At 49.2% G+C, this 25,802-nt stretch overlaps 1 protein-coding gene across 8 annotated transcripts in view; it reads left to right on the forward strand.

The window, feature by feature from the left end:
• The window catches only part of TNS1 (tensin 1), a 421,249-nt gene that overhangs the window by 38,618 nt on the left and 356,829 nt on the right, over positions 1-25,802 (forward strand). The window contains exon 1 of one of the 8 annotated variants that reach the window (XM_075609710.1): positions 17,173-17,189. The exons of the other annotated variants lie outside the window; for them this stretch is intronic. The gene's annotated coding sequence lies outside the window, so the exon portion shown is untranslated. Of the gene's footprint in view, positions 1-17,172; positions 17,190-25,802 lie in introns of those variants that run through there. 8 annotated transcript variants of the gene reach the window in all.

Consider the following 25,802-nt stretch of genomic DNA (forward strand, 5'->3'; position numbering starts at 1 on the left):
ACGTGAGGGGGGGGGAGGGGGGCGGACAGAGGGTGTGTGTGTGTGTATAGAGCTGCTGTGTTGTGTGTGTGTGTGTGTGTGTGTATAGAGCTGCTGTGTTGTGTGTGTGTGTGTGTATAGAGCTGCTGTGTTGTGTGTGTGTATAGAGCTGCTGTGTTGTGTGTGTGTGTGTGTGTGTGTGTATAGAGCTGCTGTGTTGTGTGTGTGTGTGTGTGTAGAGCTGCTGTGTTGTGTGTGTGTGTGTGTATAGAGCTGCTGTGTTGTGTGTGTGTATAGAGCTGTTGTGTTGTGTGTGTGTGTGTGTGTGGGCCGTCACTCCGCCTCAGGCCAATGAGAGGTGTGCGGGGGCGGGCGACCCAAGGGACCAATGAGATTTCCCCTAGGGACACCGGACATCCAGGCAGGCAAACATACAGTGCTTTCACTAATATAGTATAAGATATAATAAACAGCTTACCATACAAGAGATCGGATAATAGCTATATATATGTGGTTGATGAAGAATCCGTTTTTAGTCCCCAATATTGTTTGTGATGTTGAGATGATATGTGAAATTACCCAGAAGCACTGATTTTTCTTTAAGTTATGGCTTATGTATGATCTGGTTGTATGTACAAGTGGATTTTCCAGAGGAGAAACTGCAATTGCCCAATGGGAATTGAGATAATGTTATTGAACAAGATAAATAAGACACATTGATCTTGTGGCAGTCTTATTAGACCATTCATTCAGTATAAAGGGACAGACGTTTCTGGGATGGTACCCTGCAAAACAGGTTTTGCATCCACCAAAATGTTTTGCCGCAATCTACAGTATGTCCCATTATACTGAATAAATGGTTTAACAAGACCTTCATGGAATCTATATGTGCGATATTATTTATCCAGTTCCATAACCGTATACCTGTAAGTGACAGTGGAGAGAGAGGTAGGTGCTTGTCCAAGAAACATCAGCACCATCACAGAAATCAAGCCAGATTTCATTTAAGATTTGCGGGGGAAGCAAAAACCTAATGTGAACTGAGAGCTACAGTACAAAAGCAGGGCAAGTTCATATCCTAAGAATCAGGTGCTTGCCGTAGGTTATTCCTGGGGGAGAAGACCAGCCTCAAACCTTTCTCCTACACTACGGTGATTGTGGGTACTTGGGGTTGTAGATTGGGCTCCAAGTTTCTCAGTAACACAGCTTACGTTGAGTAGTAAGTCGGGACGTACATTGAAACAAATGTCAGATTTTTCCCTGCCCATAAACAGCATTTTATAGTATTGCTGCCTGTTCTCTCACACTCCCCAGGGACATTCTCAGCTAACATTCTTAAAGGTCATTTTATTTTCATTTGTTCCCTGTATTTTCTTGGTTTCCATTGTGTGTGGGGTTTAATGCAACATTCACAAGCCTGAAAACTGAAACCCTCTTTTTAAAGGTTACAGGTTGGGCAGCGACAGAGCAAACTCCCCCTCGCTGTCAAACACACACTCCTGTGCCAAGCCCTACACGTACAGTATACACAGAGTGGCTATACTGTAGCCTGTGCTAAAACGTCAGTGTAAGTACAGTGCCTACTGCTTGTGACTGAGTAACCCTGGCTGCATTTATGTTAACTGCTTCAGTGGTGGCGGGACCGGCAAAGCAATTAATTATTTGGCAATCGTATTCCAATCCCATCAGTGCTTCCAGAACTTCAGGAGTTCGGTCAAGAGACGGGGATTGAAACGCAACGCTTCTCCAGCATACGCTGCTCACTGCATACGCTGATTAATGGGACCATGCATGCCGCCGGTATCCTGTTATTGCAACGTTTTTTCAACAGGGGTTCCTAGGATTCCTTGGGTTCCTGCAATTTTCTGGTTATTTGGAAATTGTGCCAAATACAGATGTGGTTGAAACCTATCCCAGCTTCAAATATCAAAGCCAGTATAACCATCCTTACACTGATGAGGCCAAAAGGTTGAAGTAGCTGTCTGTGCGTGGGTTGACTGGCTATGCCCTTCTGTAAAGGAATGGAAGCAGGCACACGGTCTTTCTAAAGGTGCAGTTTATTGTGCCACCAAAGGTCCAACGTTTCGGCAAATAGATTGCCTTTATCAAGGAGAGGGCCCTCTCCTTGATAAAGGCAATCTATTTGCCGAAACGTTGGACCTTTGGTGGCACAATAAACTGCACCTTTAGAAAGACCGTGTGCCTGCTTCCATTCCTTTGCTCAAGTACCTCTGGGATGTCTGGACCTCCCTGGATACAGCGCACCGGCAGATAAGTACCCCCCTCCAGCACCTACCAGCGGTGTGCATGTGCTTCTACATATGACTATGCCCTTCTGTAACCCATCCTGAGCTGAAACGCTGTGTAATACGGCAGACATAAGCTTATAGGAGTCCATGTCAAAATGGATTTGAAGGAAAAGTTGACAATATGCGCTCATTTTCATGTAATTTCCCAGAATTCATAGCTGCAGTGGAAGCACTGTATGCTGGGAGATAATGGTGAAAATCAGGGTTGCAGACTTGTCTGAGAAGTGAATGTGCTCACATGGGGGTTTTTTATTTGCCAAATACAGAAGAATCTGCAATGCATCCGATCTCAGACGCGCTATTAGAGAGGGTTGGGGTTCCCTACAATGCATCTGATCTCAGACGCGCTATTAGAGAGGGTTGGGGTTCCTCAGAATTTCACAATATAATCATAGGGTTCCCTTACCAAAAAAGGTTAAAAAATACAATTATTGGTATTTGAACCACTGCAGCATGAGGATTTCCATTGCATATAATCAGTGGGCTTCTTTTATAAAGATTTTGTAGGCAGATACACAACGTGATATTTTTATCATCAGAATTTCTAATAGAAGAGAAAAAAATAAATAGCACAGAGGCCGTAAAATAAAGCCCAGGAAATGAGAAAAGAGGAACAAGATGATAGATGCTAAAAGTAAAGATGAGATATGTAGCAAAGAACAAAAACTGGCCACAAGTCTGCGGGGGGTGGGGGTGGGGGGTTATTCATGGTAACCATTACGAGTCATTAGTGCTCATTCTAGTGATTAACCATTAACAGTTCTTAATGGCATTTGCACAGTATTGAATCAAACGCTCCGAATGAGAAGAAGGGGGCTGTGAAAGGGGCACAGGAGACTTCTGCTTCAGAACTTGGTATAGTGCAGAAGTGGCCTACTCCAGTCCTCAAGGGCCACCAACAGGTCAGCCTTTAAGGATATCCCTGCTTCAGCACAGGTAGCTCAATCAGTGGCTCAGTGAATGACTTAGGATGGGACCACCAACAGGTCAGCTTCTAAGGATATCCCTGCTTCAGCTGGTGGCTAATGCAGGGACATCCTTGAGGACTGGAGTTGGCCACCCCTGGTGTGGTGCGTCGGATTGCCGAGGAGGTAGTGATGCCTATGCAGGCACCTCTGCTGCACAGGGTGGTTGAGGCACATGGGTATCTGAGTAACATGGTGATTCCACTACACAAAGCCAGGATTAAAACCTGGCACCTGTGCGCTGCATTGTAAGTCCCACAATGCTATCTGGTGACTTTGGGTCATTGTGACCCCGTTGTTGGTTCTTAGAATCTCATTACATCTCTTTTCCATTGTTACCATTCTCTCTCCTTTTGTTCTTCACTTCCATATTTCTTCCATTACATTACATAGAAGTTGCCACATTGAGTAGGGGGTGTTGGTTCCTACTGATGTTTAATGTGTGAGTAGTATTTGAGAAAGTGTAGGTGAGAGCGGCAGTATAACCCTGTCCTAAAAAGCTGACACTCTATTCTTGCTACCCCGGATGCATGATTAATTCACTTAATTGTCCCTTTAATTACAGAATAGGTATTCTTATACTTGGGCCCTAAAATAATACAAAATTACAATAAAAACCATGTTAAGAAAACATTTGTAGAAAAGCCTAATGTGTCACTTAGATTGTAAGCTCTCTGGGACAAGTATTTTCTCTCTTATTGTCTGATTTTAGGTTTGTTATAGTATTAAAGTACAGTATTATAATTCCCTGTATTGTATTGGTGTACACTGTTGGCACTAAACATATGTATGTGTAGCCCTCTTTCCCCCCCCCTTAAGTGAGATTGGGGTGGGTAGGTGTATCTGACTACTTCTCAGTGTGGTGCTATACCTGTTGGCTCACAGGAGGGCTGAGCTTCCGCCATGGGGAACCTGGGGCATTTATATTAAGGGTACTTACTTCCAACGATGCAGCGCCTCCACCTGCGATGGCTCCCACCCTAGGGGGAGTGGTTCCTCGCAGGACAATACCAATCATCGATACTCACACAGATATATATTAACTAGGGACTTTACTCAACGTGCAAGAAACAGATCACAGCAATATCAACATCATAACCTGTGTCCCTCTCTAGAGGAGACACTTACTGCGTCGCGCAGGACGCTTCCCAACACTAGGTGATCCCACCCAGTGTCCCGAGAATCCCCACCCAATGTCCCGCACTCTAATAGAGAACGTGGGTGACTGCGCAGTCACTATGAACTAATAGGCCTGTTGGTGCACATATAATACAGAGGTACCTTCCGAGCACTCCGATGCTCGGGCCTGCAACACTCTTCTCAAAGGGTCAGACGTGCGATGCCTCCGTCTGATCCTATCCAGGTACTTCTCCAGGAACCCCAACGAGGGTCCCACCGCTTCACGGGAACACAACAGTCTCTCGGTAACACACCGTCTCACGGGAACAGCAACCGCCGCTATCCCTATCTATCCCTAACGTGACAGGAACCCTAACCTAGGGCCTGTCCCTGATGAACCGCAACCTGGGGTGGCTTGGGGAAAACTCCTAGGGCCTGCGGGGTAATAACCTGCCCCACTCCCCTAACTCATCCCAGTCCTGACACTCACTGAACCACTAGCTCCTAACTCACTTATCCTAACGCGCCTGCAGCCGACACACAACTCTCAGTCATCCGGCAGACAGTAACACACGCTGCACACACACTGCACTCAGTACAGGCAGCGTCACATGCAACACTCAACACAGCAACCTGGAACCCTAACACTAGCACGAGCAGCTACGCACTGCAAACTTCAGAACGCGTACAGCAACTTGCTGCACACTAGCACTATGCCTTCTTGTCAGGCCTCACAGCACTGCCAGCCGTGATCCTGACAAGACAGCACACAGACACGCACTAAGGGCAGCGTCCCTATCTGGGCCGTCCCTCAGCACTTACCCACTAACCTGGTGGGGAGTTGGGGCCTTACTTGGGATGTGGGGACCTTACTCGATGCAGGAGCTGCATATGCTCTCTGCACCCTTCCTTCCCTCACAGCTCCCCAGCTCCAACTGACAAACGTGCTGCAGTCCAAACAATGTATCCACTTTGCCTGCCTGGCCTTCCTAAGCCCTATTGGCTCCCTGGTGTCACATGGGGCATACAGAGACTCATGAGACTCGTAGTCCCTGCTCAGAGCCTTCCCTGATAGGCTAGGGGTTCGCGGGCTTTCCTTACCCTCCACTGCGCGTGTGCAATCTTTCCCGGGCTTTCTCTCTTCTCCCTGAGCTGTCCCTATGCTCGCGCGAGCTATCCCTAGCTCTGGGGCTTTCCCTGCGTCTACGCGTCCACTGCGCATGCGCGAGACGGTCCTCAATGGCGGTGCCCTGCTCTGCGACCGCCGGGACCTTAGAGACGCGATCGCGGCCTTAGCAACGGCCCGATCGCGTCCCCAGCAACCGGCCGCAGGCAGGGGAAGCCGCGCTGCTCCCTGCTCCAGCCCCCACCCTTGGAAGCAGCCGTCGGGTCTTTCGGCACCCGCGATCGAGCTGCCCAAGGGGAGGGGGGTCTCAAGGAGCTGCGGGAGCTCCAGGCTACACTCTCCCCCTGGTGGAAAATCCAACGTCCTCGCTTGGAGAACGCCATACCCTGACATAAGGTATATACAATTAAAATGCATGGCACAGAACATACAACACGTGTCGAATTTACCCTTCAGGTTACATTGCACTTCACACCAGACTATACCCGAGACTAGCTGAGACCATTTGTGGGGAGCCCCTAATTGAACATGTGGGGGTACCTCACTTTTGCGTCCGTGAGCCTCCCCTAGAAAAATTTCTTGGAGAGCACACTCTAAAGCGACAGTTACTGGCTCTTCGCTACTTCCTCCCCCTGGTGGAAGGAGTAGCACAGTGTCTCTGAAGCAGACCCTTACCCGGTCATCCGCGGCAGGGATGCGGCAGACCAGGAGGCCAGGACCTTTTCCGCGGTCCACGACTTGGCGAATGGCACACTCCTTTTTGGGCTTACAGGAGGCCAGTCTCCCTGGATCTTCCTTTACACAGTCCTTGTCCCTACGGACTTGCGATGCTTTCACTGAAAAGCGAGCCCTGGACAATGTCTCTGTTTCACCTGACCGGGGGTAAAGAGTATACACCCGACCACTGCGGTGATTCACGGTGGCCAACAGGTCCTTGGGGATGCTGTCAGTTCCCACCTCGGCCGTCTTGGGACCTGCCCCCGGTACTTCTGGGGCAGTCCACTTACGCGCTGAAAACTCGGAAGCGTTGGATCCCAGTCCTGGGACCACTTGTGTCGGAGCGCACGGGCTCATACTCTGTTCAGAAGCCGCAACTCTGGCCTTCTTCCCGGCCAGCTCCATCGGAGATTGTGGGGAGTTAGGGAGTTCCTTACCACTCCACTGGCTTGGGATGGATTCTCCCAAGGAGGACACCTCCGCCAGGACGCGATGTAGAGGGGAGCCCTTCACCCGGGTGACCAGACTTAAGGAACCATCGTGCTCCGCGGTCACCTGGAGGCTCACCCCTGGGGCAGTCGACTCACCCTCATCGTCGTTTGGTACTGATCCCCATTCTAGGACCGATGGTACCTCGGTAGTAGGTCGGACTGACCATTGTAGGGCGCACGGGCCCACAGCAGGGTCCGCAACCTCGGGATACACCTCCTCTAGGGCACACGGGCCCACAGCAGGCTCTGCATCCGCCAAGATAGGGTGTTCATTGCTGGCACTAAAGTGGTCCGCCGGCAGGCGCATCACCACAAGTGACTGGTCGCTGGATTCACTAGAAGATGGGGGCATATACACCTTACCCTGTGAATCCTCTGTATCATCGCTGGGGTGGTTCGCCGGTAGGCGCATCGCCACCGATGGGACTTCAACCTCGTCCCGCTCAGGAACCGGATCTGAAATGTTCACTCGGGCACACGGGCCCTCCACAACCGGTGGTTGGTAGCGGGAATCCCTAAGTAATTTCTCCCTGAAGACAGACTTTACTTCAGCACAACTCAGAGTGATATAGAGGTCAGGCTCCTCCTCCCTAGAACAGTCTGTCTCATCATCCTCCTCAGAAAACCAAGAGTCTATTACTGCATCACTGTATGGTTGAAGATAACAAGGCTTGCTCCCCCTGGTGGAATCTGAAGGAGGGGCCCTTTCTGCAAAGGAGTGGTTCTGGCTCTGTGCTGAGTCACTCACAGTGCAGGGGCGGGGTTCGGGTTTTCGCGCCCAACCCGGACAATACTCTGCAACAATTTCTTGCACAGTCCTGGTGCTCTCCCCACTTGGCGGGAGCCGCCATCTTAGGTGTGACTCACTGCTAGAGAGAGACTCCATTTTAATCACAGTCTCTGCAATTACACTAGGGCTCTCTGTATAGATAGGGGGGTAGCCTTCTGGTTTTCCCGCCAATCCCGGACAGTTTTCTTCAACACTATTTAGTGCAGGCTTGCAGCCAGCAGCACGTGCGCTCCCCTGCTCTGGCGGGAGACGCCATTTTACTAGGTCTGCGTAAACCAGGGGGTATCCCTCAGGCGGGCCCCCGGGCATACACAGGGCGGACGGTGCCTCTGCCAGGCATATATCCGCAGTGGGGGTTGCTACAAAAAGTATTGATTTCCATGGGGCCGTGGAATCGTGTTCTTCATCTAAAACACATGCGTGCGGCCACCCTGGAATTTTACGCATAGTGTACTGAACCTCAACCGCGGGCATAGTTGCGGGAAGGCCTCCTACTGCCACTACCCGGCCAGGTTCCATATATTGCCTCAAAGCCCAGGCAAGGACCTCGTGTCCGGACTTCACAAACATGGCGACAAAAAATTGAGACTTGGACAATTTGGGAAAAAAATGGAACAGAGCACCCCAGGTCTGGATCTCAGCAGCGCCTCCAAATGTAGCCCTCTTTCCCCCCCCCTTAAGTGAGATTGGGGTGGGTAGGTGTATCTGACTACTTCTCAGTGTGGTGCTATACCTGTTGGCTCACAGGAGGGCTGAGCTTCCGCCATGGGGAACCTGGGGCATTTATATTAAGGGTACTTACTTCCAACGATGCAGCGCCTCCACCTGCGATGGCTCCCACCCTAGGGGGAGTGGTTCCTCGCAGGACAATACCAATCATCGATACTCACACAGATATATATTAACTAGGGACTTTACTCAACGTGCAAGAAACAGATCACAGCAATATCAACATCATAACCTGTGTCCCTCTCTAGAGGAGACACTTACTGCGTCGCGCAGGACGCTTCCCAACACTAGGTGATCCCACCCAGTGTCCCGAGAATCCCCACCCAATGTCCCGCACTCTAATAGAGAACGTGGGTGACTGCGCAGTCACTATGAACTAATAGGCCTGTTGGTGCACATATAATACAGAGGTACCTTCCGAGCACTCCGATGCTCGGGCCTGCAACACTCTTCTCAAAGGGTCAGACGTGCGATGCCTCCGTCTGATCCTATCCAGGTACTTCTCCAGGAACCCCAACGAGGGTCCCACCGCTTCACGGGAACACAACAGTCTCTCGGTAACACACCGTCTCACGGGAACAGCAACCGCCGCTATCCCTATCTATCCCTAACGTGACAGGAACCCTAACCTAGGGCCTGTCCCTGATGAACCGCAACCTGGGGTGGCTTGGGGAAAACTCCTAGGGCCTGCGGGGTAATAACCTGCCCCACTCCCCTAACTCATCCCAGTCCTGACACTCACTGAACCACTAGCTCCTAACTCACTTATCCTAACGCGCCTGCAGCCGACACACAACTCTCAGTCATCCGGCAGACAGTAACACACGCTGCACACACACTGCACTCAGTACAGGCAGCGTCACATGCAACACTCAACACAGCAACCTGGAACCCTAACACTAGCACGAGCAGCTACGCACTGCAAACTTCAGAACGCGTACAGCAACTTGCTGCACACTAGCACTATGCCTTCTTGTCAGGCCTCACAGCACTGCCAGCCGTGATCCTGACAAGACAGCACACAGACACGCACTAAGGGCAGCGTCCCTATCTGGGCCGTCCCTCAGCACTTACCCACTAACCTGGTGGGGAGTTGGGGCCTTACTTGGGATGTGGGGACCTTACTCGATGCAGGAGCTGCATATGCTCTCTGCACCCTTCCTTCCCTCACAGCTCCCCAGCTCCAACTGACAAACGTGCTGCAGTCCAAACAATGTATCCACTTTGCCTGCCTGGCCTTCCTAAGCCCTATTGGCTCCCTGGTGTCACATGGGGCATACAGAGACTCATGAGACTCGTAGTCCCTGCTCAGAGCCTTCCCTGATAGGCTAGGGGTTCGCGGGCTTTCCTTACCCTCCACTGCGCGTGTGCAATCTTTCCCGGGCTTTCTCTCTTCTCCCTGAGCTGTCCCTATGCTCGCGCGAGCTATCCCTAGCTCTGGGGCTTTCCCTGCGTCTACGCGTCCACTGCGCATGCGCGAGACGGTCCTCAATGGCGGTGCCCTGCTCTGCGACCGCCGGGACCTTAGAGACGCGATCGCGGCCTTAGCAACGGCCCGATCGCGTCCCCAGCAACCGGCCGCAGGCAGGGGAAGCCGCGCTGCTCCCTGCTCCAGCCCCCACCCTTGGAAGCAGCCGTCGGGTCTTTCGGCACCCGCGATCGAGCTGCCCAAGGGGAGGGGGGTCTCAAGGAGCTGCGGGAGCTCCAGGCTACATATGTATGTACTTATATCTTTATTTATATAGCGCCATTAATGTGCATGGCGCTTCACAGCAGTAATACACGTGACAATCATATAAATAACAAATAATACAAATAACAGATCATGAGAATAAGCGCTTCAGACATAAAAGTGACATTTAGGAAAAGGAGTACCTGCCCCGAAGAGCTTACAATCTAATTGGTAGGAAGGAAGAATGTACAGATACAGTAGGAGGGCATACTGGTAAGTGTGTCTGCAGGGGGCCAAGCTTTATGTATCAGGTGTATAGTATTAGCCACGGAGCTGCTCATATGCTTCATTAAAGAGGTGTGTTTTAAGATGGGTATTAAAGGTGAATAGAGAGGGTGCTAGTCGGATATTGAGGGTAAGGGCATTCCAGAGGTGTGGGGCAGTCGGTGAGAAAGGTTTAAGAGTCTCCGCCTCACTGGGTAAGTGAAAAAAACGATAAGATTACATATACAAATATACATGTGTCTATAGTAAGCGTGTACATTATATGGTATGCCGTATATATATATATATATATATATATATATATATATATATATATATATATATATATATATATATATATACAGGAATAGAGCTGCAGTGATAAAGGCAGAATGTGAGGAATGACATGGAGACTGGGACAGTTAGAACCGGGCTATTGAAGTTGCCCGTCTCGCACTGATTGGGTTAATCGTTATATATTTAGAACATGTTTGGTAACCTAAGAACGGGTTGTTAAATGCTGTGTTTCCTTCTCTTTTGTAGTGGATAATGTTAGTGTAATTTTGATCCTTCCCTTTCAAGCCTTGATTTCACATGTTAGTTGTCGGACTGAAAAGCTCTGTGTCTGCTCAGCGCACATGAAATCATAGCTGGGTCTGCGGCTGATCCCAGCTGTGGGAGCCAAGGCAAAGCACGACATGAATGTGTTTTTATTTACACAGTTGGGATTAAATGTGTCCAAAAACAGATCTATTTCTGACCTGTTTCCCAGTTCTTTCTATTTATTTTCTGCACGCCTGTCTTCTACTGCACTGAAAGAGTTAACGGTCCCATCTGTTAAATAAGGGCCAACAGCATAGTGAAAAATTAGCCCTAAAGCAGGGATCTCAGACTGAGTCCTCAAGGGCAACCAACAGGCCAGCTTTTATGGATATCCCTGCTTCAGCACAGGTGGCTCAGCTGTCCTGTTGGTGGCTTTTGAGGACTGAGTTTGAGACCCCTGTCTCTTAGCGGTGAGGCCTCCTTTGCAGTTCCTATGTGTATGAAGCTGAAATCTTCCCCAGTATGGGGAAGACAGCTACACATCATATTAAACTGTCACCTGGATAAGAGAGGCAAGATTAAGGCTCTTCCATCCTAAATGTATCTGTAAATCAGCAGAACTGCAGAGCCAGCAAGGGTTAACAAAAGAAGTGCAAGGCTAAAATAATAAGAAAATAAATCAACAAACATTTTTATTTTAACAAGTACTACAGTGAATAAACCCCTGAGCGTCCTTGACAAAGTCATACAAAATCCGCAGTCTTCTTCCCATTAATATGCACATGTAACCAGCCTGCCAATGCTGTTACTGTCTGTTTACACAATCTTTCCAGCTAATTGGCATTTCCTGGTATTTATTACAATAACAGGTGTTGTTTTCCTCAGTAATTTGCCTGTGTTTAAGAGCTGTATTTTCTTGGCCACTTCACACTGTAACCCCTTAATTATAGAGCTGATTTTAGCTTCCACAGCCGTATTAACCTGCGGGTTTACCCTGTACAGAACCAGCTCACAGCATCATCCCCTGCTGTGGCCCCGAAAGGAAAATGATCTCGCCTGTGCCGGGGGTTATTACTGTTTCTTTGTATGGCACCAGCTACCAACTATCTAGCCACTTCCACGGTCGGAGAGCTGGCTACACGTTGCATGGGAGAAAAGCGTTTTGCAAGGTGTCTTCCACACATTTATATAAGTTATGGTGGGTAAAAAAGTGACAAAAACCCTCCAGCAAACACACATATCACTTGTGAGCACATTCACAAGTAGGGTTACCAGGTGTCCAGGATTGAACCGGACTGCCCTGTATTTGGACACTGTCCAGTAAAAAAATAGAGTTAATACTTAGGGTGACTATATTTGTCCCAGCAAAGACCACCACAAATGTCACACATGCCCTGTCGTGAGCACCGACTGCACATGCGTGATCGACGTGGGCGCTTGCCGGTCGCTTATGTGCATGTGTGATCAGCACTTGCCGACCGCTCGTGCGCATGTATGATCGGAGTTTGCCGGTCATACATGCTCGCTGGCACGATAGAAAACCAGAACAGTGGCCCAAAAAGTCACGACAGAAGCCTAAAATCCGGGACTGTCACGGCTAAACCGAGACATCTCGTCACCCTAGTTATACTGGACATTACTCTGCTGCCAGTTCTTCTTCCTCCATCTCACCTCAGGACTTTGCTGACTATTTCAAGGAAAAGGTGGATTCCATATGTTAGGACATCCCCTCTGTATCCTTCTCTCCTACACCTCTTCCTAACTCTCCTCCTGCCTTCCTTGACTCTTTTTTGGCTGTCACAGAGGTGTGTCGCTGCTGATCTCCTCTTCTCCCTCTACCACCTGCCCTCTTGACCCCATTCCCTCCCATCTCCTAAAACCTCTTGCTCCTACTATAATCCCTACGCTCACACACATTTTTAACTCTTCCCTCTACTTTGATACCTTTCCCTCCTCCTTCAAACATGCAACAGTTATACCATTACTTAAAACAGCAAGCCCTCCTGCCGTTTGCCTCTAAACGCCTTGAACGTCTTGTATTCTCTCGCTTGCTCCATTTTCTCACCTCCTAATCGCTCCTAGATCCTCTACAATCTGGCTTCCGCACTGCTCACTCCACTGAAACAGTACTCACTAAAATAACGAATGACCTACATACTGCCAAAGACAAAGGTCATTACACTCTGCTCATATTACTCAACCTCTCTGCAGCATTTGATGCTGTGGACCACCCTCTTCTCCTTCACATTCTCCATACTCTTGGTATACGTAACAAAGTTCTATCCTGGATCTCCTCTTACCTCTCCCATCGTACTTTCAGTGTCTTTTTTGCTACCACCTCCTCCTCTATGGATCTCTCTGTGGGGGTACCCCAGGGCTTTGGCTGGGACCTCTTCTCTTTTCTACAGTATTTACACACTCTCTCTAGGTGATCTAATCACATCTCTTGGGTTCAAATATCACTTCTATGCTGATGACACACACATTTACTTTTCAACCCCTGACCTTATACCTGCTGTATAGACCAAAGTTTATGAATGTCTCTCTGCTATATCATTATGGATGGCCCTCCGCTGACTTAAAGTTAACATGGCAAAAATGGAGCTCCTCATACTTCCTCCCAAACCTGGCCCTACTATCTCCTTCCACATTACTGTTGGAAGTACCATCATTCACCCAGTAGCCCAAGCACGCTGCCTAGGGGTCACACTTGAGTCCTCTCTCACATTCTCCTCTTACATTCAAAAGGTAACTAAAACCTGTCATTTTTCCTCCACATTATTACAAAGATACACACTTTCCTCTGTTGCTCGACTGCTAAAACTCTAATGAAGGCCCTCATTCTCTCCCGTCTCGACTACTGTAACATCCTGCTGTCCGGCCTTCCTGCCTCTCACCTGTCTCCCCTACAATCTATCCTAAATGCTGCTGTCAGAATCACTCTACTTTTTCCTAAATCTGTCTCAGCGTCTCCCCTGCTGAAATCCCTCTCCCGGCTTCCTATCAAATCTCGTATCTCACACTCAATTCTCCTCCTCACTTTTAAAGCTTTACACTCTTCTGCACCTCCTTACATCTCATCCCTAATTTCTCGCTATACACCATCCCGACTCTTGCTTTCTGCTCAGGGATGTCTTCTCTCAACCCCTTTTGTGTCTAAAGCCCTCTCCCGCTTTAAACCTTTCTCTCTGACTGCCCCACACCTCTGGAATGCCCTTCTCCTCAATATCCGACTAGCCCCCTCTCTATCCACTTTTAAGACCCATCTTAAAACACACCTCCGTAACGAAGCATATGGGTAGCTTCGTGGCTGATACTAAACACCTCATGCATTGACCTTGACCCCCTTGCAGACGCACTTACCAGAACACCTTCCTACTGTCTCTGTACATTCTTCCTACTTACCAATTAGATTGTAAGCTCTTCGGGGCAGGGACTCCTTTTCCTCAGTATCACTTTTATGTCTGAAGCACTTATTCCCATGATCTGTTATTTGTATTATTTGTTATTTATGATTGGGAGGTATATTACTGCTGCGAAGCGCTATGTACATTAATGGCGCTATATAAATAAAGACATGCATACATACTTATGTATTAAGTAATGTATTACTTACATATACATCCGGTATTACCTCTCTGGACATAGTGACCTGACCGGCTTGGGGGACCATGGGATTTCACTGAGCAGGGAGAGAGCAGGGCTTTTGCTACGGGACTGGCAAGTTTCATCCATCCTTTTTGGCTGCATTAACCAGCAGCAGCCAATCAGGAGGAGATGACAGGGGCCTGAGGGTGGCGCTAAGAAGATGAGGAAACCACATGGAGCACAGAGAGAGGTGTGTGTGTCTCAAATGTATGTATGCGGGTCCTTTTTTTTACATTTTTGCGTTTCCATCCCTGGGGTAAATGCCGGGTTCCCACAGATCGGGGTCAGGAGTGATGGAAATGTAGTGATTTTATTATCCCTGGATATTTCGTCCCTTGCTTTGAGGGCCGCTCCGATAGTTGGGCGCTGGTATAGGTGATTTGGGCGGCCTATTTGATCTTATTGCTTTTTTATCAGTGAGACGCCACTGAAGTCTATGAGATGCTGAAGCTAAAAATGAGTGAGACTGACCCCAAATTAGAGAGTCTAACAGAAAGCCAATGCGAATGGGCACATCTGCAGAATATGTTATATTAGTACATATTTGTTAACGTATTGCTCCCTGAAAACTCACCTTTTCAAGGAAGTCCACTCACCCAACCTCTAACATCCAACTCCCCTCCCCCTCCAATCCCATTGGGACCAGCTGTGTGACTTGTCGAATCTCCACCCTATATAACATCCCCTCCGCCCCCCCCCCCAAAAAGAACCTTAATGGCTTCAGTTGTCAGATTGGGCCATATTCTAACCTGAGCCACACCTTATCCTACACCTTCTTGTCTCCCCACACCTTATCCTACACCTTCTTGTCTCCCCACACCTTATCCTACACCTTCTTGTCTCCCCACACCTTATCCTACACCTTCTTGTCTCCCCACACCTTATCCTACACCTTCTTGTCTCCCCACACCTTATCCTACACCTTCTTGTCTCCCCACACCTTATCCTACACCTTCTTGTCTCCCCACACCTTATCCTACACCTTCTTGTCTCCCCACACCTTATCCTACACCTTCTTGTCTCCCCACACCTTATCCTACACCTTCTTGTCTCCCCACACCTTATCCTACACCTTCTTGTCTCCCCACACCTTATCCTACACCTTCTTGTCTCGTCACACCTTATCCTACACCTTCTTGTCTCCCCACACCTTATCCTACACCTTCTTGTCTCCCCACACCTTATCCTACACCTTCTTGTCTCCTCACACCTTATCCTACACCTTCTTGCCTCCTCACACCTTATCCTACACCTTCTTGTCTCCCCACACCTTATCCTACACCTTCTTGTCTCCCCACACCTTATCCTACACCTTCTTGTCTCCCCACACCTTATCCTACACCTTCTTGTCTCCCCACACCTTATCCTACACCTTCTTGCCTCCCCACACCTTATCCTACACCTTCTTGTCTCCCACACCTTATCCTACACCTTCTTGCCTCCTCACACCTTATCATACACCTTCTTGTCTCCCCACACCTTATCCTACACCTTCTTGTCTCCTCACACCTTATCCTACACCTTCTTGTCTCCTCACACCTTATCCTACACCTTCTTGTCTCCTCACACCTTATCCTACACCTTCTTGTCTCCCCACACCTTATCCTACACCTTCTTGTCTCCCCACACCTTATTCTACACCTTCTTGTCTCCTCACACCTTATCCTACACCTTCTTGTCTCCCCACACCTTATCCTACACCTTCTTGTCTCCCCACACCTTATTCTACACCTTCTTGTCTCCTCACACCTTATCCTACACCTTCTTGTCTCCCCACACCTTATCCTACACCTTCTTGTCTCCCCGCACCTTATCCTACACCTTCTTGTCTCCCCACACCTTATCCTACAGCTTCTTGTCTCCCCGCACCTTATCCTACACCTTCTTGTCTCCCCACACCTTATCCTACACCTTCTTGTCTCCCCGCACCTTATCCTACAGCTTCTTGTCTCCCCACACCTTATCCTACACCTTCTTGTCTCCCCACACCTTATCCTACACCTTCTTGTCTCCCCACACCTTATCCTACACCTTCTTGTCTCCCCGCACCTTATCCTACAGCTTCTTGTCTCCCCACACCTTATCCTACAGCTTCTTGTCTCCCCACACCTTATCCTACACCTTCTTGTCTCCCCACACCTTATCCTACACCTTCTTGTCACAACATTGTCCCTCATTCCCCATACACTGTAAGCTCTTACGAGCAGAGCCCTAATTACCTCTGTGGATCCGTTAGTGCATATTTATCCTCTCCTGTATGTAACTGTTTTTGTAATATACATAACGCCCATTCTACCGCCCTGCGCACTATGTTGGCGCTAAACAATTATTAAACAATAATAATAATACTACATTGAACTGTCACTTTAAGCATTTGCAGAGGTTACTGATACCTAGAACCACACACGAGTTAATCCCACATAGGAACTGACCTGAGTGACATTTCTCTGTTAATCATCAACTGTACATTCCAGTGTAAATGATGGTATGTTGTTCAATAACAGGGAGAATATACTGGCCTAGTGACTGCACGGGACCTTGACCAGGGATTATTCACGTACATCTGGGTGCAAGTGTTACTGTCCTGGCTGCTCCCTCACTACTCTGCCCATGCAAACAAAGTTAATCCTGAAGGCACAGGACGGAGAAAGGGATAGTGGGGGCTGGGGGGGAGGGGTTGTGTGAGCGTGAGCTGTCACTCTGCAAAGCAGCCGCCTTACAAGGGACCTGCGAGTGTTGTTTCAGCTGTCCGATGTGGAGACGTCACCTGTAAATGTCACCTTTCAGAAGAATGGATTGAGAGGGGGTGGGCTTGGGATGATGTGATAATTGCAAAGGTGAGTGGTGAAAGGGTTTGGGTGATGTGCCAGCAGTTGAGTCACTGGGTAGCGGTGTCTGCAACAACATTTTGCAACGGGGCTGTACTTAGGCTGTGACTTCCTCTGAAATGTAGTGAGGCTAATGGAGAGAACGGGACTTCTTCATTGTGACCTGAACAAGGAGCGATGTGTTGCCTGCCACCCCAACACTTTCACAGGCAACCGTACCGCCCTTTTGTACTTCTCCGTACTTGAAGTAGTTAGTGTGTTGTAGGGCGCTCTGGCAATGAAGGGGTTAATGTGAGTTGCGCCATTGGGGTTGTTCATCTTTCGACCTGCTCTGTCCATTGAGTTGTTGGTGGCCCTCATTGGCTGAACCGCCGCTGTGACGTGGCCACAGCTCGGCAGCCACGCCAAAAATCTTGTCTTTTGGCAAAGGCGGTCGCGCATCGCGCTTTATTTGCGCATGCACACACGCCGACTGGGGCCTGCCCCATAGAGGGCTGTACTTTGTGTGCGGCGTGCGTGACGGCGTTCGTGCTGCCGCGGCCACTGGAGACTCGGCCTTGATAAACTCCTTACCGCTCCATATAGTAACTGTGACCTTTCTGCTGTATCACTCCGGTTCCCGCTGACCCCGGCTTGTAACGTTTAGATCTTTGAGAGTAGAAGGGCTGCCACACAAACAATGCGTTCGCTTCAGGGTGGTTCTAAGAGGAATTTTAAGGCACAAAAAATGGTGGCTGGATATTATTTAGACACCGCGGCCTCGCCCACCTTTGTTGCCCGTTGCAGGAACCGTTCGTTTACATTCCAACCAAATTCCAGGATGTGGTTGTACCTCTTGTTTCGCCCAGGGGTGGCTAACTGCAGGGCCACCAACAGGTCAGGTTTTAAGGATACGCCTGCTTCAGCACAGGTGGCGCAGTCATTCACATCCCAGACGTGGGCAACTTCAGTCTTCATGGGCCACCAGCAGATCAGGATATCCCAGCTTCAGCACAGGTGGCTCAGTCAGTCACAGCTTCAGCACAGGTGGCTCAATCAGTCACACCTTCAGCACAGGTGGCTCAATCAGTGGGTCAGTCTTCGACTGAGCCACTGATTGAGCCACCTGTGCTGAAGCAGGGATATCCTGAAAACCTGACCTGTTGGTGGCCCTTGTGGACTGGAGTTGGCCCCTACTGTCTAAGGCATCCTGTGCTGAAGCAGGGAGCCACTGATTGAGCCACCGGTCCTGAAGCAGGGGTATCCTGAAAACCTGTTGGTGGCCCTTGAGGACGGTAGTTGGCCGCCCCTGCTTCAGCCTCTGGCAGTGAAAGGGTTTAACATGGGAGAAGAGATTCCTAAACATGTGACTGGCTCCCAGACCGTGCCAGCCCTCTGTGCAGAATTACAAGTGCAGAGCTAACAATTAACGAGGTGTTACTGAGGGACGCTGGGACGTGTTACACGTCGGAGGAAAACATTGTGCAATTTATGAATCTGTCGTCAAACGCCAGGGGCGGAAAGTAACCGTCCGAACTACCTGCGGGCCACGGTACCAAAGGATTCCCCTCATTAGGGAACCCGAAGAGGGGCCACAACTCAGTGTGCATTCCCTCGTAACCCCTGCAGTGCCAACGGTGCTGACGCATCCCTGCTTTGCTCGCCCCCTCGAGCTGCTTATTTTCTCCCTTTCTCTAAACAGCAGTAATATGGGTTTTTATTTTTAATATTAAGCACTCTGTTGTATGTCGTCCCCCCTCCCCCCCTTAATTGAGGCCATGCACATTAACCCCTTGGCTCCAAGACTTCGTTTATAACGCTGCACAGTGCATCTGTGGGTGATCTGGCAGCGAAGGGGTTAATTAATTCATAATCAAAAACTTGAATAATAAAGCGCGAGCCCCCCCGGGGATCAGCAGGTTGGGTGCGGCCATTGACCTCCTGGCTTTTTAGGGGAGCCTGCCTTAGCCGTTCCCATGAGATGAGAGGGTCACACTCACGTCTGTATGACTGTATAGAAGAAGCAGGAGTTAGAGGTACCACGATTATTTTAATGGGTCAGCAGTTTGACAGCTGGCGACAAATCTGTCACCCCAAATTGGCAATGCTGATAAGTCCGGCTTTTTATCACACGGATGCTTTCAGAGAGCTAGGGGGGGGGGGGGTTCTTTCAGTTTAAAGAATATATAAAGCTTTTTTTTATATTTAGCTTGGGGGTTTCCTGTTGGATCTCTGCCAGCAGCAACTTCAAGGTATCGTGTGGGAGAAGGCAGCGCCGGTTTAACTTATTCACTGCCAGAAGAGCCAGCAGCACATTAAGGGTTATTCATTAACCTACGATAGTGCTGATCGGGGCACTGGTGCAGTTTAATAAGTAACTCCCATTGTTACATACAGTAATGGTCAATTTAATCAGAGTGAAACGTAAAGGAATTGAAGCAGGGGGGTCCTTCCGGGGCTGAACCCCATTATTTGTCAATAGGAAGCCGGACCTGATGACATCACGGCTTCCTATTGGCCCGCAGGGCGTGGGAGTTTTGAAACTCCGCCATTATGTGAACCCTGCTAGCTGAGCGGAGCTTATTGAGGTCAGTATCTCTCCAAGCATGGAGTCCCCAGGGGCTGAAACGAATGGAGCTCAGCTCTGGAGACCCCCTGCTTCAATCCTGTTAAAAAAAAACAAATAATTAACAGTTTAGCCACCTGTGCTGAAGCAGGGATATCCTTAAAACCTGACCTGCGGGGGGCCCTTGAAGACTGGAGTTGGCCACCCCTGCATTACTCCATCAGTCAGTCATTTAATGCAGGTCTGTTCAGTAAAATACGGCAGGGAGTTGCAGTTCATCCGGCATCTAATTAGATTGTAAGCTCTTCGGAGCAGGGACTCCTCTTCTGAAATGTTACTTTTATGTCTGAAGCACTTATTCCCATGATCTGTTATTTGTTATTTATATGATTGTCACGTGTCACGTGGCGCTATATAAATAAAGACATACATACATTGGGATAGAGCTGCAGATGTACAGGCTGCAGTCCCAGGGCCGAGGATACTGGGTCGTTCTTTCAGAACCTGCCTCCTATGTTACAGCGTTATCAGTGGGCGCTTATCTCTGGACGCCTGCGTTCTGCTGACTCCGGTTAGGGACACATGCAGGATTTCAATTCTCTGCGCCTTCCGAAGAGGAGAAGAAGCCAGCAAGGGCGAGCCCGCGTCCTTGACTGGAATACAATTACATTAGATACTTGTGCTCGTAATGCTGCTCTGCATAGGGCTTGGGCCTTCTTCACTGCCAGAGGGGACTGCAACGCATTGTTTTGCATTACTTTGCAATGCGTCACAGGCCCCCCGCTGGCAGAGACGGGGTTAAAGCCACACACCCCCTATGCAAGATATGTTGCATGATCCCTGACTGCAGTGGAAGCATTGCATGCGAAGAGATAATGGGGAAGGGCAGGGTTGCAGATCTGTCTGGGACGTGAATGCGCTCACACGTGAGATTTTCACTTATATAATGTGTGGGTGAAACCTATCCCAGCGTCACATTGCGGAGCCAGTGTCACCAGCCTCACACTGATGAGACCCAAAAGGATAAATAGCTGTATGTGAGTTGGTTTGCTGGCTCTGCACTTCTTTAACCCAGGCTGTGCTGAAAAGCTGTGTAATGCGACAAGCATAAGCTCATAGGGGTCCATATTAAAATGGATTCGAAGTAACACACTGTGCTCACTTGCATGCCATTACCCAGAATCCCTGGCTGCAGTGGATGCATTGTATGCTAAGAGATAATGGGGAAAGGCAGGGTTGCAGACCTGTCAGATGTGAATGTGCTCACACGGGATATTTCTATTTGCAAGATATATTGGGAATGCTACAAAGAGTGAAAGCGCTCAGCCTGCGATTGTCAACGTCGATTGCAAGGCTACGATGCGAATAAAAGCCTTGCTATCCGTGGCCCAAGAAACCAATATGAAAGAGCAGAACAGCGCCGCACAATATACCTGTTATTCTATGGTCTCATAAGCAAAGGGAGCGGCATCGTCTGCAGCGAGAGGCCCCGGAAATAATATTTTACACAGGTATTTCTCCCAGACGGAAAACGCGTGTCAGATTTCAAAGTACAAGCGCGGATCCTGGCGATGAAGGCAATTTGTAATAATAATGTGCATGAAGTATGTGCTACGGAAACGATAACCACGTTGCATCAGGTAGAGAGAGGTATCTGCTTTATACGACTCGTCCTCTGCAGCTTCCCTGACTGCCCTGTCCTCGTCTTCCTTTGCTCTCTCACGTCTCCTTCACCTCCCCTCTTTCCCCGTCTCCTTCGCCTCCCCTCTTTCCCCGTCTCCTTCGCCTCCCCTCTTTCCCCGTCTCCTTCACCTCCCCTCTTTCCCCGTCTCCTTCACCTCCCCTCTTTCCCCGTCTCCTTCACCTCCCCTCTTTCCCCGTCTCCTTCGCCTCCCCTCTTTCCCGTCTCCTTCGCCTCCCCTCTTTCCCCGTCTCCTTCGCCTCCCCTCTTTCCCCGTCTCCTTCACCTCCCCTCTTTCCCTGTCTCCTTCGCCTCCCCTCTTTCCCCGTCTTCTTCACCTCCCCTCTTTCTCCGTCTCCTTCGCCTCCCCTCTTTCCCGCTTGCTGACTGATGCCTCGCTGCACTTCTGTAATGAAATGTGCAGTTACCGTAATTAACACCGTTCTGCTGATTGCTTATCGCCTTCATACCTGACTTTTATAGCCTCTGCAGAGTGTGGTTCTCCTTGAGGAGTCTCCTTGTGATTGGGGCACTGGCCAGAGTGGAGAAGAAGCCAGTCTGACCTGTGTTGGCGCTGCTACATGATATAATGTGACCTCTTTAGGGCAGTGATAGAGTGATCCTGTACAACTCTGTGTATAATTCTGCACACACTGGCTGTGCTACATGGAATATGATTATAATGACCATGTAGAGGAAAGGGGGAATGAGTTGGCCAAGGGTTCCCTGTTAATTGCTACTGCAAGAGATGGTGCCAGTGGGGACTGGACATGTTATGTTAACTGGAGCTTGTTGCTGGAGTAGGGTGACCAGTCATCCCGGTTTAGCCGGGACAGTCCCAGTTTTTCATGTGCTGTCCCGGTTTTTTATGTGCTGTCCCGGTTTTCAATTGATTCTCAAAATGTCCCGGTTTTTACTTGGGGTCCCGGCTTTTGGGGCTGCGGGGAGCGGAGGATGCTGGCTGCCCTCCCAAGCGGGCGGGTGGGGGGGAAGCAGGAGAATGCCGGCTGTGATTGGAGAATGCAGGGCGGGGGGCGGAGTTTTGACGAGGTGCTGCAAGCCGGGCCTCCACTTCCCTCAGCACTGCCCCCCTCCCTTCTCTCCTCCAGTAATGCCGGGTCCTCCCCTTCCTTAGGCTCCGCCCCTCTGTCCCTCCCTTTAGGCTCCGCTGGCCTGCCAGTCTCTCATCTGCACTGGCTACCTATGCTGCTCCAGCAGCCCATCCACGGGCCCCAGGTAACCCACATGCCCCCTTATATCCCCCCTCCCAGGCACCTTACCCACCCCAAGGAGGGAGAGGCCTTATTTTTGTGTGTGTTTGCAGAGGTAGGCTGATTGTGTGTGTGTCACTGTGTTTGTGTGTGTCACTGTGTCTCACTGTGTGTGTGTGTGTATCACTGTGTGTGTGTATCACTGTGTGTGTCACTGTGTTTGTGTGTCACTGTGTGTGTGTGTGTGTGTGTCACTGTGTCTCACTGTGTGTGTGTGTATCACTGTGTGTGTCACTGTGTGTGTGTCACTGTGTGTCACTGTCTGTGTGTGTGTGTGTGTGTGTGTGTCACTGTATGTGTGTGTGTGTGTGTGTGTGTGTCACTGTGTGTGTGTGTCACTGTATGTGTGTCACTGTATGTGTGTCACTGTGTGGGTGTGTCACTGTCACTGTGTTTGTGTGTCACTGTCTGTGTGTCTGTGTGTCTGTGTGTCTGTGTGTCTGTGTGTCTGTGTGTGTGTGTGTGTGTGTGTGTGTCACTGTATGTGTGTGTCACTGTGTGTGTGTGTGTGTGTGTGTGTCACTGTATGTATGTCACTGTGTGTGTGTGTCACTGTATGTGTGTCACTGTGTGTGTGTGTCTGTGTCACTGTCACTGTGTTTGTGTGTCACTGTCTGTGTGTCTGTGTGTCTGTGTGTGGCTGTATCCTCCCCTCCACATTCCATCAACATGGCTGCGCGACGTCACATAATGCCCATTGCCATAACAACGAGACACTCCATGACGTCACGCGGCATCAAGTTGACATGACAACGGGACGTATTATGGCGCCGAGGCATCACGTGATGCCACATTGTCATGGCAACATGTCCTCGCCTGACGTCAGTGTCTCGTTGTCATGGCAACGGGGTGCGTCACGTGATGTAATTTGTTTTATAAATAATTTTTTCATGTGTCCCGGTTTTTCACTTTGAAAATCTGGTCACCCTATGCTGGAGGGACCCCAGCATTATACAGCACTAAAAAAAGGTTTTATTATGTATGGATAGCTTTATGTATATAGCACCAAACGTGCACACCGAGCTTTACATAGACAGTAAACATCTTGGTTTTCTTCCTACCTCTGTCGCCGCTCCTTCGGTGTGTATTTTGCCAGCTCCTCCTCTACCTCTGTGAATCTCTCTGTAGGTGTACATCATGGCTGTTTCCATCGCCTACTCTTCTCTCTGTATACGCACTCACGGGGTGACCTCATTTTACTACTATCTGCACCTGCGGCTCTCCATCACCTCAAACGTAATATGGCCCTTCTCAAACCAAGCTCCATTGTTTGCTTCTCCATTACAGTCAATAACACTACTATTCAACCAGTCACGCAAACACGCTGTCCCGGGGTTACATTCGACCCTTCGCTGCCTTTATTCCTCCATACAGCACACACACTGTTTATAAACCTTGCTGTTACTAAATGTTTCTCCACAATGCCTCTCTCAGTATGACGACAGAACATGGACACAACATGAATTATTTCATACTAACAAAATACCTATCAACTCTGCCACCGTAAAAGCAGCTAACCAGCATGGCAGTAATTTAGCATTAGAAACCTCAAATGACTTTTTTCAAAACGGATCCTCGCTGTAAACCCAGAAGAACACACAGCCTGCCTGGGAGTTATTCACCTGCCTGATTATGAACTGTCAAGAGCAGAGGTTTCAGTTCTCTCTAAGCGACTAACATTCTGTCCCACCACCAAACCGGATCTAATCCAATTACACTCCGACGTAGAAGACTTCTTTAGGAGTTTACGACTGAAAGGATATTTCCACAAAAAAAGAGAGCACTCCCAGAATGACGGAGGACAGCACCAGGAAGAGGAACGCCTGTTTCACACCGCCACCAGGACACAACGGCAAACTAGGCAGCTACATAGAGAGCTTCAGGTTTGCGAGTTTCCTCACTAGCATCAGCACAGCAGAAACAAAATAATGTACAACCTGTCGCCCGTGGAGAGGTCTGCAATCAAGGAACTGCGAAACCAACCACAACATCCCCATCAAACCAGCAGATAAAGGAGGCGCACTGGGGGTTATGGACACAAATAAATACATAGAAGAAGGTAACAGATAACATCTAAAACAAGAAACGGACCCATGATCAGTGTCAGATTTCCCATTAGACCTGGCGTAGGGGTGGCAACATTTTGGGGCTGCAAAAATGTCCGCCCCTGCATGCTTTTTTTTCGCGCGCTCGGGCTTATCGGACCTAATGGGAAGGCACTTAGCTCTGTCGGCCGCCACTCTTTGCTGCCGCTCTGCTTCTCCGTTGGTAGTCCAGCATCAAATGATGTCGCACGACGTGACCCACGTGACGTCAAGGCGGCGCGTTGCCATGGCAACACGACGCCGTGCGACGTCACGTTGGTGACGTCCGTGGCGTCATTTGACGCTGGGATTGCAAAGGAGAAGCAGGGTGGCAGGAAGGAGGCGGTCGCCAGAGCTAAGTGCCCAGGGGCGGCAAATTTGAAAATCCGCCGCTGCCCATGATCCAACCCAGGAATATACAAAGCAACTCAGGAACTCATTCCCTAATCACCCGCAGCCCGAATTGGAGCAGCTAATAGCTAACAACCCAGGAGTTGCTATCTTCTACATGCTTCCCAAAATTCACAAACCAGGAATCCCTGGCAGACCAATTATAACAGGTATGGATACACTCCCTGAACAAATATCAGGCCTGGTGGAATATATCCTAAAACTACTAGTCACAAACACCAACAGCTTCATACAAGATACCACAGATATCCTCAATAAACTAAAAATCAACAACGTCCATTCATCACACCACTACTTACCATGGATGTAGGATTCCTGTACAGTAACATTCCCCCCTGGATTAGAAATACAGCGCTGATGTAATTACCAAACTGCTAGAATACATCCTCACACACAACTACTTCAGCTTCAACAGGGACATTTATCAGATACATTGATGATCTGTTTATAATATGGACAGAGGGTGAAGAAAAACTAAAACAATTTCACGAGTCCTTGAATTCATTCCACCCATCAATTATGCTCAAAATGGATTATCTGGCAAACCAAGTGAACGTTCGGCATACAACAGTAACACTGAAGAATGGCAAATGACACACATCTGTATACAAGGAACCCACAGGCAGATGC

This window comes from Ascaphus truei, chromosome 7 (genome assembly GCF_040206685.1).
Source record: "Ascaphus truei isolate aAscTru1 chromosome 7, aAscTru1.hap1, whole genome shotgun sequence".
Lineage (NCBI taxonomy): Eukaryota > Metazoa > Chordata > Amphibia > Anura > Ascaphidae > Ascaphus > Ascaphus truei.